This window comes from Columba livia, chromosome 5, assembly GCF_036013475.1.
Source record: "Columba livia isolate bColLiv1 breed racing homer chromosome 5, bColLiv1.pat.W.v2, whole genome shotgun sequence".
In the NCBI taxonomy this organism is placed as follows: Eukaryota; Metazoa; Chordata; class Aves; order Columbiformes; family Columbidae; genus Columba; species Columba livia.
In genome coordinates, this window is record NC_088606.1 from 761,028 (window position 1) to 776,712 (window position 15,685).

Below are 15,685 nucleotides of genomic sequence, written 5' to 3' on the forward strand. Positions count from 1 at the left end.
TGCTCGATGCATACCAAACACATCCAAGCCCACTATCTGCTGAACAGAGGAGACTGAGGAGCTCTTCATTGATCTTTTTTTTTTTTTTAATGCCAAACACTAAATAAACTACAGATTTCAGGGTGTCAGTACATTGCTGCATAGATAGGTCTAACAGCATAGCCAGCTTGGTGGCTTCAGCTCAGCTCTGTCGCCATGAATCAGTGGCCCAGACAGGTTCGATCTTGCTCGGTGCTCAGACTCCGCAGAGCGGGTACGTGGATGCCATAGCAAAGGCACAGTGGCTGGGGGGTGCTGGTGAAGTTTCAGGACATAGCCAGTCACGTTTTCCTGTGGACACCAGAGATCATGTTAATCCCACACCAGGACTGTGCTCTAAAGATCGAGGATTTTAATAAACTCCTGTGCATCAATAGGACGACAGAAGTTGTGCCAGCACAGGGCAGCCGTGAGGTCACCACTGTGCACTGAGCATTAGAAACCCTTGAGCTCACCATGGCAAATCCAGTTTTGCTTTAGCTGTCACCATCAAAGTCGCGGCAGCTGGAATTCCTCGGGAAGTCCTCAAGAGTGCAGCTATGTACCATTGCAGCAGTGTCTAGAGGATCCAAATCCTCCAAGTGTATGTTACAAAACATCTCTGCACACAGCTCCTGTGTCAGGGTTTGGGTGCACTGATGGACCTTGATTGCCCCATGAGCCTCACCTGGCCAGACACACCTGCTGCTCCTGGGCTGGGAGCTCCATTTAAACCTGGGTCTGGGCACCCACCCCCTTCCTGAGCTGTGCTGTGGGTGTCCCTGCCTGCTGGGTGGGCTTTGGATCCATGTCACAGCCTTGTCTCTGGTCCTGTCTGCAGCTCCCTCTTCTGCTCCTGGCTGGACCCTGGGCTGGTTTTGTTCCTTGCTGTGCCAGCTGAGGTGCTGCCTGCTGATGGACAAGGTGAAATGGATCAGGATCGAAAGCTGTCCATGTCTGCTTTTCGCTGCAAGACAACGGTGTGTTGGTCTCTGAGGAGTTTTCTGTTTTTCAATGATGGAAAGCTGAAAATGGTAAGTTTGAACATTAATTTTACTATGGAGAAGTTTCCATGGTGGCCACTTTAACTGCTGTAGTCAGTTATCCCGAGAGAACAAACCCATTGTTCACTCGGAGCCTGAACTGTCAGGAAGGATTTCAATCTCTTCAGTCCTTTGACGTGCAGCACTGAAGATAAGGCGGGGGTAGAGCACCCTGTGCCCCCGGCCAGGATCAGCTCCGGCTGGATGGTTCCTGGGGCAGAGCTGGTTCTTGGCCCTGGTGATGGGAGCTCTGCAGAGCCCGCAGGCAGCCAGCTCCCGCACTGCTTGTCCCAGCCTTGCAGAGTGTCTCTGGATGTTTCTTGCCTGAGTTTACCTTTGTTATGCTTGCCCTATCCATGATGAGCACAGAAAACTGATTATTTAGTATTTTTCCTCCGAGGTAAGATTTTCCAGTTTGAGTGGGCTTTTGTGTTGTCTCACGGACTGTTTGACCCACCTCTTCCTTGAAGTACAGCACCAAAATCTGACCACAAGGTGCCAGCTGATACCTTCCCAGCACCCACCAGAGTGGAGGATTTGTTGTGCTTTGTGCATCTCACAGGTAACACTCCTCGTCAGAGACCATTTTTTCCCACTGCACATAGTTGATGCAGTCTGTTCCAGTGATCCAGCCCTTTCCTGTGTCACGTTTAAATGTAGGTTGTTTCTGCTACATATCACGCTTGCAGCATCTATCAGCTGGTAGCTTCCTACCTTTCCAGTCCACCTCGTACGGCAAACCCATCCCTAGCTTGGGCTGCTCTCCCATGTATTTGCAGTCCATATCATGTTGATGCAGTGATCTTTAAGACATGTCTCCAGGCTGTTAAAGTACTGGGTTGGGCCAACCTGTGCAGATGCACCCCTTCTTCTTGGTAAGAAATAGTAACAACCATTCTGGAAGTATGATTTCCAAGCAGGGTCGCACTTGTCATATATTATTATTATTGTAAAAGTATACCGTACACCTCTAAAGAAATCGTGATGATTTATTTTAGACCACGCTTCTCTCGTTTGCCCAGGAGAGTTCCATGTGAGCTATTTTGACTGTTGTGAGGCTTTTGAAACTGTATCAGCTGGGCTCTTCATTAGAAATCATGAGGTCGTTACTGTCTTATGGTGAAAAAGGTAGACTGGTTTGATGCGATTCATTAAAACCAAGCTGTTTCTAGTTTATCATGCTGACTTCCTTCGTGGTTTTTCTGTGAAGTAAAACTAATTTCCCTGATTTTTACCTCCTGGTTGTTTCTCTGGCTGAAGATCTGTATAACATTGACCCTTCCCTCACCTGCTAGTACTTTGCAATTATGAACTACCACTAATTATGAACTATAATCACTAACAATTCTGAGATTTCTCCACATTTTTTTATAGTTCTTGTCCATTGTTCCCTTTATTTTTAAAAGGAGCAGAGATGTGCTGATTCCTTTGTTCTGTTAATTGTATTAGCCACCTGACCAGTGATTTTTGTCGTTACTGATTCATTTACCGTTTGCATTCTGCTGGAAGCTTCCTTGCTCCGTTGGATACTGAGGCCATCTTGCTTGATATATGTATTCCTCGTTAGCTTTGTTACCAATAGCTACTGTGCTCTGGTCTATGGGGTTCTGAGTACGCACATCTGGTGCATTTTTCCTGTGAGCTGTTTGATTCTCTGATTTTCATGTGGCTTCATTAGTGTGTGAAGTCTAAGAAAAATGTACCTGTTTTGTCTTCTACTAAATCTTCTCTGCTTTGGGGTAGTGATTGCTCCTTGACGGCTTTGCGACCTGATTTGTTTCCTGTCAATATATCTGCTGAAGTTAATTGTAACAGACCCAGTTTATTTTCAAGCAAGTCTAGACAGTGTAAGCTGATTAGTATTGTCAGAAATGGAGATTCCACCCAAGCTTTGCTTCCATCATAACCAAACAGAATTAGCAAACATTGTTGATATGCCGTTTCGGAGCAGTTTCCAGAAGCAAACCTCGTTAGCTTAGAAAAGGAGAAAATAACTGACACGGTTAAAGCTGGAAAAACAAATCTCCCCGTTGCTGTCTCCGCTTCTGAAACACAGTGAGATGTATCATGCCAGGCTGATTTATGCCTGGTGCACGGAACGTGTGGCAGGCGCTGGGAGCGGTACCGGCTCCCTAGAACAGCAATTTGTCCGGATCCCAGAGGCGCCCCCGGGTTTTGGGCACTCAGCCTTCCCGCGGGTTGGTGCTGGACCCGTGTTCTGGCGTGATAATGCTTTATCACAAGGCAGAGGCACCGTTTGCTATCATCCAACTGAGAAAGATTTCCTAGCAGAGCACAGAAGTGCTGGCTTGTCTCTGAGGAAAGCTCAGTATTTATTTCAACCGTTACCTGTGTTTTCTTTGGAATTTAACAATGAAATAATCTGATTGAGGTATGTAAGCAAGATTACACTGGATATTTAACACAGTGCTTAGAGTCTCTGTCAAATTAAAAGCACAGAAAATCTTAAGCAAAAAGCATCATACACCAATTTGGCATGAAGAAGTCAAAATGACTGTGTAAAATAATCAGAATTGAAACATATGAAAATCTCTCTTAAAGAAGAAATAAAAATATAGCAGCCTAATTCTTCCCTTATCCTGTTCTACTTCTTATGTGTGCTTCTCATGTATTCCACGATCAGTGAGTATAGGTTGGTGTGCTGGAACTGCATACAACAAGTTAATCTCATTTTGCACTGTTGAGGGGGGCTTTAAAAGGATTTTGCCCCAGGTTAGCTCACTGGAACTAAGCCATGATAAAGAGGAGATGTCTGAGAGGATCATTTATCTATACTTCTGTGTCAGCTGTCATTTAAAAAATAACTATACAGAATTCTGGCGCCCAGATATTTTGATGAAAAGCAGGGGTCCCTCGCGGAGCCTGGCTGCGGACACGACTGTGACAGTGAAGCGGGAGAAGATGCAGCAGAGGCTCTGCTGTCAGAGGGCTGTTGTGTGGTGTGAGAAACATCTGGTCTGGGAAAGGGCCTTTAATGCAGAACTAGGCTTTGTGAAACCAGAAATCACAAGATTATCAAACAATAACGCTAATCAGCCTGAGGAGCAGAGTTGCCTGTCTACAGCAGAGATCTGAAAGCATCATGGTAAGACGAGTGAAGAAGCTAAAAGCGAGATAAAGACAGAGTGGTGACTCTTGCCACAGATCCTGTGTGGACAGATAATCGTGATCACAAAATCACCTGAGGAGAAGGGTTTGGGGTGTCTTCACAGTCTAACTCTTCTGATGCATTTCAGTCTAGGCTGAGAAAGGCGATGGTTCTGTTCACAGCAGAACAAAAGGCAGGAGCGCGGGCTCTGCGTGGCGCTGAGGGAGCAGGGTGAGGATGATGAGGGTCCCGGTACCCAGCCAGCCTGCTCAGCCTCGGGAGCACCCCAGGTGGAGCTGCCAGAGATCAGCGTGGCTGCAGAAGGTTGCAATCTGTCCCCTGTACAGGTGTGGAAACCAAGGAGGATGAGCGTCTCCGTGTTCCACTGCTCTGGAAAGCGGCAGTGTGGGAAATTACCGAATGTTTGCGGATAGAGGAAAGAATACTGAAGTGTTTGTGTAGGGGCTCTGCTACTGGGAAAGGAGTTACTTTTTCATTTGCCAAACCATTAATAGGGATGTTTGTGCAACCAGTGGGTAACACCGAGCTGCACCTGTGAACAGGGGATGGCAGGACTTGGGTCAGTGTGTTCCTGGGGCAGGTTTTGCCATGAGCCGGGGCAGCGGTGGCTCCGTGCCTGGGCGGAACGTACGGCGGGCAAGGGAGTGACACACGGGTATCAAGTGGTAGAGTTGAGTATCCTAGCAAAGGGATGTAACGGGACCACTGGGACACAGATAAACCCCAACAAAGCAAAGCCCTCTGATCGCAGGAGGGTGTAGAGCCTTGGGAACAAACGCGGGGAGGAAAGCCAGCGCGGGCAGGCCGGCGGTTACTGCCAGAAACTGCATTAAAGGTACAATGGCAAAGCATCCTTTTGTGCGAGAAAGATGAAAAAAGAACAAGATATATTGAAAAAGGCCAATAGAGGCTGAAGTAATAAAATGTAGCCTGAATATCCACCTTTACCTCTAGTTCTGAAGAACTCGGGGGTGATGAGTAGATCTGTCAAAATATTTTTAATGGAAAATTTGTGATTTATGAGTTTTTGTTTTTCATTACTTTTTCTCTTTTTTTTTTTAAATAAAAGCAAAATCTGGTTGGAGAACACTTAGGTTTTCCCATTTCTATTATTTTGAATTGGAAAGGATGTGGAAAAGTGGACACAGTTTATGCATTGTTTTTTTAAATATGAGAAAACAAGCCTGCAATTTTTAATTACTAGTTAAAACTGGAAGCAAGCTTCAGTAAAATGGATGGAAGAGAAATCAGGAGCTGTTACCATTTCTGCTTGTATCATGTGGGCTGACTTTTTTTGTCAGAGAAAAAATAATACATATCTTTCCTGTAGGAGAGAGCTCGGCTATAGGGGAAAAAAATCCCATTTTTCAGCTAGCTCTGTTCAAACAGAATTCGCAGACCCACAGATTAATTGCGTTAATTACATGCTTTCAGGCACCTTGCTGTTTCCTGTGGCAACCTGCAGAGAGAAAGCGGGGCTCTGAACCTGGAAGGCGCTTCTGGTGCGCAGTGCCAGCAGCACTGGGCTGATGAGCTCACCTGGCTCGCTGAGGAGGTTTTCTGGCTGTAGACAGACAATAATAGATATCATCATTAAATTTTTCAGAATATTGCCTACTGGAGATCCTTGGTTTTTCTCTAGGAGTGCTTTAGTCGTCATGCTTTCTTCCTTCCACAAGGTTGGCGTCATGAGGTGTAAGAACATGTGAGGTGCAGCACATGTTCTGTTCCCTTCTCATTTGCTGCCACCTGCTCTGCGGACACCCTGAGCACAGACTGGCAGCCCCTGGACCTTGTCTATGTGGAAACGGCATGTGCGTGAAAAATGGGTGATTACAGAGTGCTGAGGTGGGAAGGGCCCTCTGGAGGGCACCTGCACCAACCCCCAGATCCAGGACTGTGTCCAGTGGCTTTTGACTGTCCCCAAGGATAGGGAGCGACCGCTCCATGATGTGATGCTAAGACATGCCCAGCACCCCCACCCAGGAACCCTGGAATAAGCCAAAACCTTTTAAAACATAAAATATTCCTGGAGACAGGTTGCAAGAGGAATTGCTCAGTTGTTTGAGGCTCCTTTGTAAGACACAAGCTGTAAAGAAAAGGGACGTGTGAGTAATGTAGTAGCACCAAGCCAGCACTGTAAAAGCCTTGGTAGCCATAAAGCACGCTGTGCGATGTCTCTGGCTGGTGTTGTATTTTCTGGTGGGCTGAGGAGCAGCCCCCCAGTATGGGAGTGTAATTTGTGAGCACCTCTTGTCACCTGCAGGGTGATGGAGGACTCCGGAACAGCTTAAATTCCCCTCTATTCAGCTCACGTTCAGGTAGTTAAAAGATGCATCCTACACCTATCCACTATTCAGAGAAAGATTCAACGCAAATGGCTTTCCATGAAATGTAATCGCGCGCTGCTGGCTGCACATGGATCTGCACCTTATTACTGTTGTATTAATTCCTGTCTCGGCTGTCACTGGCTGCGCGTTGCCCCGCGTTGGTCCTGGGGAGTTTGGTGGGACCGCGGTCCTGCAGACAGGGTGAGCAGAAGCAGATTTCCCGGCTCTCCCTCCCCACATGGGCTTTGCTGAGCGAACGTGTCTGCTCACTGTTTCACTCTGCGGTGACAATGAACTCTTCTAGCTAAGAGCACTTATTTAATGTATTCAGATGAGGGTAATATTTGACCATGCTTCACTAGTGACCTTTTCAGTATTCTGTATTTTGTTTGAGCAGCCACTTCAGCCGGTCCCCAAAGGTTAGTGAGATGTGGTGTGTAAACACAGGGCAGTTGGAAAAGCCAGGTAATCAAAGTGCACTTTCACAGCAAAGGTCACAAGCCTATTGTACAGTGTATTATTACACACAACATTAATTTCCAGAACTTACAGACAGGAACTTGCACATAGAAGACATCTGGATGCCAAACATAAAAGTCGTCTCCATAAAGAATAACAGCGCAGAGATTACCTGTGAAATATCACAATGCTGGAGAGAGGTGAACTGGGAGTGTGTTGGATGCTGTACAGATAATGAGACCAAACTGGTTTAAATGATGTGATGGCAAAGACAGTCAGCATCCTCCCAGGCTGCGCTGGGTCAAGGAGGGATCCTGCCCCTCTGTCTGGCACTGGGGAGGCACAGCCAGGGTGCTGGGACCAGTGCTGGGCTCCCAGTACAGGACAGACCTGAGCTTACTGGAGAGAGTCCAGTTCAGGGCCACGAAGGAGGAGGAACTGGAGCATCTCTCCTATGGAGAGAGCTGGGACTGCTCAGCCTGGAGAAAAGGCGGCTCAGGGGGTCTCATCCATGCGGATAAACACCGGGTGGGAAGGAGATGGAGCCAGAGTGTTCTCAGTGGTGGCCGGTGCCTGGACAAGAGGCAGGGACAGGCACTGAAATGCAGGAAATTCCAGCACATCATAGACGCTCTTGCTGTGAGGGTGGTCACCGTGAGCGGGCTGTCCGGGGAGGTTGTGGAGTCCCCAACCTTGGAGAGATCCAGAGCCCAACAGGTCAGCTGAGCTTTGTGAGACCTGCAAGGTTTATTGAACACCCACAGACACCTGACAGCGTGTATGAAACACTGCACTACAGGTGAACACTGTTTTCGAGTGAGTAACTTTAACTAACTTTGCTAATAGGACTGGTAATAATAAAAAAAACCTTCTTTTAATTACATTTTCTCCGTTAAAACATTCAATTTGCTCATTCCTGCTAACAGAAAAACAATGTTATTTTGTAAGAACTATAATAAGACCCCTCTTCTGTGTACATGGGTTGTTTTTCCCTAAAGTTACTTAAATGGCAGCGTTTTACAGAGTGAACAGCTACTTTGTGTTTATAATAAAACTAAGAAATCAGCTTGGTTCTAAGTAGCAGGATTAATCCCACCCACTCATCCATTTGAGATGTTTTCATAGTTTTGCTTTAATTCCTTTCTTCCAGCTTATTTTTTGTTGCATGGTACTGCATCAAGAGACCACATTATACCACCTGTATGCTGTATAGAAAACACTAATCATCGTGTAGTTTTAATGTCAAAATTGCTACTGAGGCAAGGGAACAGAAGTAAAACAACTGACTCCTTGTTTCCAGAGGGTGGCTCTGAACACAAACTGGAGGCATTGATCTGCAGCAGTGTGGGTGCTGGAGAAGCGTGGAGCCCGCCAGTGCCTCTCTGGGACCAAGGTCAGAGCCTCCACCACCTTTTCTTGTTTTCCTCAAGTCTTGTTAGCATTTGACTGCTTTTATTTTTTGAAAGCCTTTCCTTACATGTAATGGGAGCTTCCCATGTTCCGGTTTGTGTCCACTGCCTCTTGTGCTGTCACCATGCTGCTTCAAAATGAGTCTGTCTCCACCTTCTCTGTGGCTTCCCATTAACTGAAGGCAGCGTTAAGGTTTCCTTTTGCCTTTGTCAGGCTGAGGGGACGTATTTCTCTAGTATCCAGTTGCTTGGCCTGTGCCTCAGTGGTACCAACTCTGCATGTTAGTGCAGGTTTTCGTTGTTTTTCCCTTTCTCAGTGTATCTCCTTGGCCAGATGTGCACCCCGGGGGCAGTCCAGCTAAGCCTGCAGTCCAGCCTGGCCAGTGGCATCAGGCAGGCTGGAACAGAAAACACGTTGCTCAGGGATTGTCTCAGCAAAGGGGCATTACTGGGCCATGGTTGATACTGTTGACTCTGCTGTCAGTATTACCGCATTGAAGAGTTATTTGGAGCTTATTTTTGTCAGCATTTACAATCTGTAATGATCTACCATGCTTAGCAATATCAATACCAGTGCTGTGAGAACGTATTTTTATGTACTTTCTCTGCTCACACACATTTTCCTGCAAACACTGTTTTTCATACCATTTTTTTCCCCTCGCGCACATGTGCTGAGCTATATCAAGAGCAGGACTGTGAAACAGATAAAAAACTGGCCATATGCTTTCTTTACGGTCTCGCGGTGCCCGCAGCCCCTGCAATCTGGCATGGGCTTCTGAGCAAGTGCGAGCGGCCCAAAGGCTGGTCCGGGCTCTGCTGCGCTCCTCAGCCACCAGTATGACCAGTGCCAAGGATGAGGACGCTACTGGGAGGCAACTGCTTCTCCTCAGTGGCTTCTCACCTGGGGACACGTCATCTGTTGGGGCCAGGGGTGGACAGGACACGTCATCCGCTGGGGCAAGGGGTGGGCACATCGTCCACTGGGGCAGGGGGTGGACAGAACATGTCATCCATTGGGGCCGGGGGTGGACACGTCGTCCGTTGGGGCAAGGGGTGGCTTCAGCTGATGTTCTGCAGCCAAAGCTGCGCCTGCTCACTCATGACTTTCAGCCCCTTGCACTACTGGTGACTGGTGCATTGGTGCAATTAGGCATGTAGTGGTACGTTTCCTTTTATTACCATCTTTTTTTTTTTGTCTGACATTAGATTGCTGCTCTTATTCTAGGAAATGCTGCATTTTTAGCAATCCAGCTAATAGTAACTTGTCTGTTTATTTCTTCAATCCTAATGGAAAATTCTCCACATTACACTGAAGCCTTCTGCCTGTTTACATTGGTTCTTAATGAAGGCTATTTCAGAGTGAAGTCCTGTTTTTGTGTTTTATTAAAAAGCATTAAAAATATTGCTCGTAAAAATATATACAGGTTTTTGAACTTTTGCTATTGCTGCAGGGACGGATAAATACTCCGCGTTAATAAGAGCCAAGGAGAAATAAAACAGCAGCTTCCAGCATCTCGATAGCTTAGCGTGAGCCAAAAGCGTTTCCCGTCCTGTGGGTGTTCCAGCGTTCCCCCCGTGGGCGGCGCCGAGCTGCGGCGGGGGATGTGACACCCCACAGCACCACCGCCGCCATGGAGCCTGCGTGAGGAAGGACTGGGCTGATTTGTTCTCCCTGAGTTTGAGATGAAACAGATAAGACATTTCTAAAATGAAAATGTGAGAGCAATTACACTGTCATTTTCCTTCTCCACCTTCACTGGAGAGAGGCTTGGAATCAAGATACAACTCTCACTAAATCCTCGTGCTGTAACGTTTGGGCAAGGCAAAGGATTCTTCTCTCAACTGTTTCGTACCAAGGCCAGACCTGCAGATATTAAATAGGATATTTGATATCATTAAGATGACCTGCACAACTATATGGTACTGGGGAAAAGAAGTATTAATGAAGAGGTAACTTCCAGGTCTGGGTCACCGCTCCATACACAAAAATATAATACTGAAATTAAAGAGGAGAATAAACATGCTCAGCAGCTATATGATTCTGTTTACTCTCAGCTACACAGTGTGCCCAAACTGTTGATTCTTCAGCACTGAGCCTGATATCAGTCAATTATTTTGATGTTGGCAGGAACCATCAGCAGCTCTTATAGCCATTTCTAGCATTGTAGTATGTAAACTGTGGAGTAAATAAATCAAACAATACGAAAAACTTACAAATGTGCCATTTCTAAGGGTTTTTTTCACACGTTTTAGGCCATTTGTCTGCTCTGCACAGTATTTTTTCACAGCCTATTTCCATCTGCTTCCCATGGAATTGATAATGTTCTGCACAGTGTTTCCTAATCCCATATGCAGTGCAGCAATTAAATGCCACTCACAATTCACACCTAATGCCTGCTAAAAACAAATTATATATATATATAGAACAAAGGTCGTCTTTGGTTTGTTTCTAGCCTAGGTATTTTGGGAATGTTCCTTTTTTCTCATACTTTGCACTTGGCTTGCAGTGCAATATATTCTCTACTTTCAGCAGTAAAAATACACACTCGTTTTTTGAGTTTTGATGGAGAAATAATAGTGTGGGAAGAAAATGTATCTGTAACCACAAGCATCACCCACAAAAGCCCGTGAACTGCTCTGTATTCAAAATACACTGCAGAATTACAGGGTTTTCTGGTCAATGCTGCGGGTCCCTGGGGAGCAGGCACAGTGTTTCTGTCCTGCACCAATCCAGGGTCTCTGACGGGCGTGCTGGGGCACGAACAGCTTCAGAGCATGCTGAGCCAAGAGGTAGCTAGCAAAACCTTCTGGAAACAGAAAGCTTGCCTTTGGAATGAAGGTATTTCTTAAGCAATTGGTTTAGTGGGAAATTTTAATTTTGTTATCGAACAAAACTGATTATCAATTCACCCAAATTCCAAAATTTTAATACTGAAAGCCAGATCAATTTGCACCGTGCAGCCGCGTCCCTGCAGCTTGCGCGGGTTCCCGGGTCACTCTGCTCACCTTGCGCTGTACCCAGGCTGCCAGAACTGCTCCTTAGGGGTAATTTGTAATGCCCATGGTATGGTATATGAATGCATATATGCATGTATATGTGTGCAAAAATGCACATGCATGTGGGTAACCCATCCTCACTGTTCCCAAGCCCTCCTCCTGGCAGGGCACCCGCCACCCCCCTGCACGGCTCTTCCTCAGCGGCAGCATCACTGAGGATCTGAGCGTGGTTATATACAGCATTACTTGGCTTTCACGTCTCTCGTTCCCTGGGAACCAGGGGAGCAGCTCTTTAAATCGAGGACCCACTTACCACTAACAACAATTGCAGCTACCACCACTATCTTTACTTCCCTTGGCTTGCTCGGTGCTCTGCTTTCTCCACTCCCTTTATGAAACAAATGTGGCTACTTATTCTCTTAGAAGGGAGATCTCCAAATAGAAGTGGACACAGTGATTAAGTTAAGCCCTGTGCTATTTGCACACCTAGGCCTGAGGTTTGCTGAGCAGAGCTGGCTGCTCCAAGGAGCTCAGGCAGCGCCCAAGTCAACATTGACAGTGGCAGAAGCTGGGCGGGCACTGCTATCTCTGTCTCTTTCAATGATTAAATAATATGCATGCGGCATTCACGCTACAGCTTTCTGGGCGTGTTTACTTTGCAAAAGATACATCACACCCTAAAAATAGTTTTAAGAGCAGCCTATAACTCCAGTCTCAGCTTTGTGCTGTTATTGTTTCTTCAGTGCCGGGACTGGCAGTCTTGCCTTAAATGCCATTTTCAGAGTGATGGAAAATAATAGAAGCTGCAGCCATAGAGGTGTTGAGAGCACAGTAGGGTCAAACACAGAGGCCATGAGGGATCTCTTGAGAGGACAGACTTAAACAAGCAGGCTTTTACTTAGATTTTCAAAAAGTTAGCAGAAGGCTTTAGAAAAAGTGTTGTCCACGAACGAAATATTGCAGGTAATACCTTTAACACACATGGATAAAAAAGATTATTAATAAATTGTGGAGTTTTCAGAGGACAGTGTAGAGGAACAGAGGCATTAGTGTAATAGATCCACCAGACAATTTAGGAAGGTCCATGAAAGATGTTGAGCATTCAGCACAACCTTCTTTCAAATCCATGAAAGCTTTAGTCTCCTACCGTGTCCTGGCTAACCTACAACAGCTGATTGCACCAGTGAGAGGTTTTTATTGAAAGCCAAGGAAAAACTCCATTCTGAATTTAATCCACCATCCCCAAGGTGTATGCCATTGTGGCATACGAATCCTCAGCCTTCACAGTCTCTGGGTAACGTGATTCACTACTCCCACAGCACAGCTCTTTTTCCTTATAGCCAGTTAGTGTTTCTGTTCCTGCAGCTTGTGTCCACTGCCTCTTTACCTTTCCCAGTGCACATCTGACCAGGGTTTGGCTCTGTCTTCTCCATAACTGCCCTTCAGGTTATGAAAGACAGTACTTAAATAGCTCCTTCACCTTCTCTTCTGTCCAGTTGCACAGGGCGATTCCAACCCAGGTGTAAAACTGCCTTTCTCCTTGTTGAACATTGAAGACTTCACACCACCGAGCTCTGCCCTATGACACTGGCATTTCATCCATCTCCAGCCCATATCTCACCAGCTTTGGTCACAAGCCCGCTATGAGGTTGTGCCCAAAGCCTTGCAGATCTCCCAGGTAACCACAATCTGCTGCTCCCTTCATCCCAGAGCCTTGCCATGGCAGGAGGCGAGCGAGTGGGCCACTTGTGATTTGTCTTTGTAAATCTGTGCTGGATGTGCCCACAGGCTGCTTTGTGCTGCTTCTGCCTTGAAATGGTTCCCAGGAGACTGGCAGACAGAGACTAATGTTCTGTATAATTCATCAGTCCCCATGAATTCTGCACCTTCTTCATAGCCTCTTGTGTCGTTCACTCCAATGGCCTATGAACTTTCCTTGTGCTGACCGATGGGCTTCTGTTCCTGGGATCTTCAGTTTGGTCTTTTATTCTGAGCCTACCTCATCTAGTTTTTGCCAGCTTTGGAGACAATTCTAAGCTCTTTTGCATGCAACAGCAAGGAACTCCAGAAGAACCTCCTCAAACCCAACATGAGGGGAAAAAAGTGGCAAATGAGCTCCAGCAGAGACCAACGTAATGGGGAAAAATAATTGAAACCATATCTTTCTATCTGTAAGTTGCAAAATGATTTTCAATGTATTCTCTTGACTTGGTTATGTGACCACAATGAAACAAATATTTCACCTCTTTACCTACCGTGATTTTCGGTTCTTTGGCAGCACTCCGCTCTGTACGACTCTGCCCGCTGCAGGGGCGGTGAAGACCCGAACACGTGCAGGCTGGCAGCGCGGCCACCTCCTGCCTCGCTGCTGTGCAGCACCGCGGGACACCGCTCCTTTAGACACCATCATTGTCTTTTTCCATGCTGTGTGCAAACTCCGCGTCTGGCAGCCCCTTCAAAAGCAACTTCATCTAGTCAAGTATACGGATTTTTGGGTGGTTGGTGTTTTGTTGAGTTTGTTTGTTTGGGGGGGTGTTTGTTCGCTGTTGTGTGTGTGGTTTGTGGCTTGTTTTTTTTTCAGTGCTCAAATTCTCAATAGTTTGCACTGCTGCCATTCCATCTGCTTCTGTGGACTCCAGATTCGAGCTTGCTGTGCCTTTTACCAACAGGTTCATTTTCCCAGAGTGTACCTGGGTGCAGTGTCACCGTGCGTGTTGTCCAGTCCTTCGTTATACTCAGTCTGGAACAGGGGAATATACAGACTTTTTTTGCAGAAGTTCTATTTTCAGGGGAAGGACTCTTCAGGGCAACCTCAGAAATTATGCAAAAACGGTCGCAGTTACTCGTCCATCTGTCAGTTATGTTCTTACATATGGTTGTAATTTGCAAAGTAAAACCCACCGTTGGCTTCATCTGCCTGGTTCTGGTGGAAGTTAACAACATTTGCTTATATTTCTTCAGCAGAACTTTATTAAATAAGATTTTCAGCCTAATTAAACCATTTGGGGATTTCAGCTTCCTATCACCCAAAGATGCGTCTGAAGTGTAAAATGAGGTAATAGCTATAGAACTACACGGTGCATTTATAGAAATTTTTATAACTTCTGTATTGTTTTAAATTTCAATTTTATTTTATTTTATTATATACTTTAAAGGGAGGAAAAAAATCCACACAGCAGTTACTGGGAATTGTGAACCTGATTCCTTTAATAAAATATTAAATTGCAAGTTGTAACTGTATTCCATACGGTAGAGAGTACAGTCAGGCCATGGTCATTCAAATGGCATAAAACCAAGCAAACAACAGAAAACAACAAACTTCAGGCATTATACTGGTTTATTACAGATATAAACTTAATCTCCAGGAAACTGATCTCAGAGAAAATGGCTGTAAGGACACATCGTTTAGAAGGCAAAGAGGGATGGACGTCCTGGCAAAGGTGGGAATGAGGGTGCAGTGTGGGATTTACTTTGTCTTCCTGAAAAAAACCTTCAATATGAGCCTGCAGGAAGTAAATGCCTCCGCAAAGCACTGACATGGTTCATTTAAAACATCAGATATATACAGAATCGGTGGTTGGAGGAGACAGGTTACCTCTCTCAGACGGTTTGCCAGTGGCAGAGCTGATTTACAGCCCTGTCCGCTCTCCTGCTTCACCTCAGCACCGTTCCTGCCTCCACTCACGCGTCACTGACACTGCGGTGCAGAGATTTGTACACCTATAAACAGAACCTGAACTGAAAATATGTTAGTGTTTATTTACATGGAGTTATCTTAATGATCCAGCCCCAGTGTGACCTCACAAACACTTTTACCAGCAGAGGAGTCAGGAACTGTGTCGTACAGCCGGAACGGCTGGAAATGGAGGGATTTTCTTAAAACTCCTGTAAACAAACACAGTCTTTGTATTTGTTTCTCACCTCAGTCATGTTCCACTTATTATTTGTAGTAAACTTTGTTCTCTATGTGCTCAAAACAAACAGACTGTTCTAAGATGTATACTTGCCATTATTCTACGTTTTTATATGAATTTTCCTACACAATATTTCCAATACCTGTGCTGTGCACAGCACAGCACGGTAGCAGCGTGGCTCTGTGCACAATAAGTTTTTCTGGTGTAAACTGTTGAAAAGAGCTGGAGAAGATATAATTAGGTAACTGATCATGTCAAAGAATTTTTGATTTTTAACTCTGAAGACCACAGTCACCGCACCAAAGTGTCTCAGGAATTAAAGGCAATGATCCATGTAAAGGCTGGAAACAGCATATCTTGAGAGCGTGGTACCTCCTGAGCATCA

At 45.8% G+C, this 15,685-nt stretch overlaps 1 long non-coding RNA gene across 1 annotated transcript; it reads left to right on the plus strand.

The window, feature by feature from the left end:
• Positions 1 to 786: 786 nt before the first annotated feature.
• On the plus strand, positions 787 to 10,606 carry LOC110360633 (uncharacterized). Its single transcript, XR_002416674.2, has 4 exons — positions 787 to 1,052; positions 1,462 to 1,623; positions 8,281 to 8,373; positions 9,841 to 10,606. It is a non-coding gene; the product is annotated as an uncharacterized LOC110360633 (long non-coding RNA).
• Positions 10,607 to 15,685: the final 5,079 nt, after the last annotated feature.